Source organism: Ixodes scapularis, unplaced genomic scaffold (assembly GCF_016920785.2).
Source record: "Ixodes scapularis isolate PalLabHiFi unplaced genomic scaffold, ASM1692078v2 PGA_scaffold10__122_contigs__length_95168666, whole genome shotgun sequence".
Lineage (NCBI taxonomy): Eukaryota > Metazoa > Arthropoda > Arachnida > Ixodida > Ixodidae > Ixodes > Ixodes scapularis.
In genome coordinates, this window is record NW_024609836.1 from 14,439,448 (window position 1) to 14,444,170 (window position 4,723).

Consider the following 4,723-nt stretch of genomic DNA (forward strand, 5'->3'; position numbering starts at 1 on the left):
TTGCGTGTGGTGAAAACAAACGGGTATATTTTACAAATCATTAACGTCAGGGATTCATTCTAAGCGGTATTTGCGCAAAAAACAAATATCAGTGCATCGCCCCTTTAAGACTGTTGGCTTCAGAGTTAAGGCTGTGGGCTGTGGTTAGGGGGCTTCACACGTATGCTTGATGTGTGTGGTGATAAGCCATTTTTGAAGTTGACAACGAACACGTTTACTTTGTCTTTGATGTTCCGCACCTTCCCAAAATAACCAAGAGCAATCTCCAAGCCCACAAACTTTGCATTGGAAATGAGGTCATTGAGCGGTCTTCTATTGTTGAACTTCATTGTTCTAGCCATGAGATTAGCTTGCAATTGACTCCGAAACTTACTGAGAGACACATTTATTCAAGAACCTTTCTGCAACATGGAAGAAAATTGTGCCCCACAGGTACTGAGTGCCTCAATCTTTCTTGTAATCATTTCTCTTGTTTATGCAAAGGAACTTCCTGAGGCAGCCATGGCTACAGCCTATTTCTGTGATAGGATGTGCATACTTTTTGATTGTCTAAATAGCTAAAAAATTCAAGAAGACAGGGCAGAAGTTGCGTCATGCCATTCTGAAGGGAGAATCTCAAATACTTGATTTTCTCCACCAGTAATTCGGATGGATTTCAGCATGGCAGTTCCAAAGTAGAAGGCAGCCATAAGCCATCATTGGGTGGCAAGTTACTACAAAAAGTGTCCTCATGCTCTGGGATGAGCTTTCAAGCAGCCATGACTTTAAGTTCTTACTTACACGACGCCTGCAGCAAGACACACTTGAGAACGTTTTCGGAGCTATATGCGACAAATGCTGGGCTTGAAGGTAAACATGTTCGGCAGATATCTGCCTGGTTGGGTGAATTTAAATGTAAAGAATAAAGAAATACGCCAACCAAAAAGTCGAAAAATTGTCCCAACGTTTCGAAACAGTTCGTTTCTTCCTCAGGGGCGACTAAACGGGATAATAGCTTCTTTGTCTTTCTTTGAACTGGCTATCTCTTCTTCTTCATTGTCGATTGCTGGTTGTCTTCGTTTCGCCTGCGCCGTCTTGATTGTATCTCGTAACCCATGAACATATAAACTGGGTAAGGTGCCTAGAGACCTATTGATGTTATTTGCGGTGTTTTGAATATGCCAGGATGCTGGGCTGCAACACAAACCCAAATGTGCATCAGTTCACCTCAGGACTAAAACACCTCTTTATAAAGAAACTGTTCAAACTGTCGGACAATGAAAACGTAGAAGATTACAATATTTGCAACTCCTAAAGGAGTTGCAAATATCTTCGCACCATGAAAGTTTAATTCCAGACATTGTGGAATGTCTTCCAATTGATAACTTCCCGCCACTAGAGGATATTTCTGAGCTGGCATCAGACATTAGGCCTCACATAATTGATGACTCGTCCACGTTTTTATTATGTCTGGGGCTATTTGATCAAGCTTTTGCTTGAACAGACAACTTACAGCTGTGGCTGTTCTCAGCTGCTATCGGATGAGTCTAATAACTTGAGCAGGCCTCACCAGTACTGTCTTGTTCCTAAAGCATACCACGTGCCTGGAAAATTGTTCGGCAACTTAGTAGTACCATCACAGAATGCCTTTCATTTCATTCAGAAACTAGAAAATCCCTTTCTTCCCATAGTAGAGAGTGTGACACATGTTCGAGGAGTGTGTGCCGCCTTGTATAGCGCACTTTGAGGTCTGGGTGGTTTTCGCCTTTGCCCAGAGGAGTACCACAAAGTGTTTTTAAAATTGTTTTGCAGAATACGCTCGTGTTGACATGTTTGATTTCTTAACCGGAATTCGGACAAAGTTCGGTTGCACCCTTCAGTGGCTAGTAAGAACGAGACAGGTTTAACTGTTAATAGCGTATTAACAGAGGCGGTTGCCAAACCGAAAACAAAAAGTGATTAAGTGGGCGGTGCAGCTTGCTCTCCAAATATTTGTTTCCCCTTTTTCCAGCGAATGTGTATCACGGCTCCCTAACAAAAATATTTGTCCACTTTCTAAAAAAATTCGATAGAAAATAGTGTATAGAGGCTAACAATATCTGAAAGAAAATGTATCCACTTTTGTATCCACTGTCCATAGTTTTTTAGCCGCTTTTTTCTGAAGCCATATTTCTTTTCTGATCAATTTCGGGCACTGTTTAGGGACCTTGAATCTTGTCAGATTTCGAATAGAGTTCTCATTGTTTGGTAATGGCTCGCCCGCAGTGAGTTTGAGGCTATGCAAATTGGTGTTTTTTTCTATATTTGCCGGAAATGGGGAATTTGTACTATCTGGCGTGTGCTTCGCACTGTTATTATACTCTTATGTCTGGTAATGATAGCGATGTCTTATTTATTTTTGCACTTACTTCCCGTACCCGAGTCGGCGTGAAAGTGAATGTATCATACAGCATATTCTCCGTGGAAGGGTTTTGTTAACTTGGTTCCGCTAAGAATCTATTATGAAGTGTACGAATGCCGAAGTCCTTCATATTCATTTATTTTTGTGAGTATCGATCTCTTTCGTATAAAACATTCAGAGCTTCTGAAGTAAATCATGTGTAGATGAATGTGGTCCAATAAAATGTGTTCGAACCACTTACTGTTGTTGACCCCAAAATGATCCACCAGCCAGGAGTCAATGCGGTGATTGTGTAACTTCAATGTTTTACAATATAAAAAGAACAAGACATATATATACTTCTGCTTTGTGAAGTAAGTTGAAATATTGTTTGACACATTTTAAACGGACTCTATCGTAAAAAATAAAACAAAAGTGTGTCAGTATTAAAAAAAACAAAAAAATCAGCGGCTTCGGGAGTCAAGGTGCTCCCGAGAGATGAGCGAGGCGGGGACGAAAGAGAGAGAGAAGGGTATTGGAGAACCGGAGCAAAAACGCCCAAACCGAAACCGAAACTAACTTGACCGGAAACGGAATCGGATTATACTTAATACCGCCCGCTAGGAGCGCTACCTGTCACTGGTCTATCTGGGCCGCTGGGGCGTATGGCAGTGTCCGCTCTTTACCTTGTGCATATTACTCTATGACCGAACTGCATCGCCGCGCAATCTAGCAGCGCCGGTTGAAACTTATAGGCAACATCTGCGCATGCGAACGTGCCTTCCGCTGGGGCCTCCGTTTCTTCTTCCCACCCACACGTTATCGGTGGTTCGAGCGGCGCAACGGTCTTCCTAAAATCGACGCCTGATAGCACAAGGAGCGGTGATCATCGACAACACTCGCCCCTCTCTCCCACTTGCTTTCAGTATTATCTCCCCGTATGAGCCCGAGCCGAACACCTGGCGGTGTTTATCGGAACAGCGTTTGGCAGCTCTAGACGCCGATAATGCGAGGATCAAACAAGAAAAAACGAGGACACCGCGAACGGCACGGGCGCATGCGCAGACGGCACCTATCAGTTGCCGCCGGCGCTGCTGAATAGCGCGGCGAAGCAGTTCGGTCGCCGCTCCGGCGCTCCGTTTTACTTTGACGGGACCTGTACCTGTGCGTTTGCACTGGGTTCCTTTTCACGTTCACGACGGCGCCGTGCGTAGGCTTTTAGAACCGTACGGCAAGGTGATTTGAAGTCGGCCGGGAGATGTGGCGAGTCGATGGGTTCGAAGGAATCTTATCAACGACGCGTTTTGTTCGCATGACACTGAAGAGTGGCCTCACCCCTGACGACATGCCTCACCAGCTGCGGCTTTACGACGCGAACACCCTCATTGTCATACCAGGCAGAGTGCCCGTATGCCTGCGATGCAAGCGTGCCGGGAATATCAGACGGGAGTGTCGTGTGCCAAAGCGCTCACGGTGCTTTCGCTTCGGCCGCAATAAAGATGAATGTGTGAAGACGTGCGCTGGCGTCACCGAGGTACTGGCGCTGGAGGAGCATACGGCTTTCACGATGGACACTGAAGAGGCCGAGAAAGCCGCGCCTGGTTTGCGGTTCGACGCCACACCGTCTGCAGAGCAACAAGGAAAGCCTGTCGGAGATGACGGTTCCGGGGAGGGCGCCGTGGAGATAGAGACAAGTCAGCCCCTCACGTTCTGGAGCCTGCTTCCGGGCCTCTGCTCTGACATCGCCTGAGGGCTCAAAGACCCCCACGGCCCGTCATTCGACGACCGAAAGGACCTCCGAGCGCCACGACGACATGAACGAAACCACCGACTCAACCAAGCGCGGCCTCGAGGATACGCCCTCGAAGGCCGACACGACGCTCAACCCTAACCCTTCGTGGGGGTTCGAGAAGAACAAGCGGGGCCATTTCAAGGTGGTGCTGAACGCACCCCCGGAGGACCGGCAACGCTGCGACTCCGAGTAAGGCGGCAACGTCTGGTTTCCAGAACTGGTGCTAGAGCGATTCGGCCATTTCGGTTGTAACGCTAAACATTCGAGGTTTTAACACGCGCAAGAAGCAATACCAGGTGCAGCGCCTGTTGCAGGCACAGAAACCCTATTTCTTAGCGTTGCAGCAAACCAAGATGGCCGAGGAGCAGCAGGTTTTTAGCGCAATACAGCCTTTTTTACACTCGTATGAGGTTTGTGTCACTCCAGCTGTCGGGGTCTCGGGCGGTTGTTTTTCTTATTTTTAAAGAAGTCGTTGCCCTTGTTGGATTAGCGGTTACAACCGACACGGAGGGACGGTTTATTATGTGCGATTTCGTTCTTTCGACAGTCCCCTGGCGGCTTATCTGCATATA

The 4,723-nt window shown here is 46.9% G+C and overlaps 1 pseudogene; it reads left to right on the forward strand.

Moving 5' to 3' along the window:
* The first annotated feature begins 3,641 nt into the window (after nucleotides 1-3,641).
* LOC121833776 lies at nucleotides 3,642-4,344 on the forward strand (annotated as a pseudogene).
* Nucleotides 4,345-4,723: the final 379 nt, after the last annotated feature.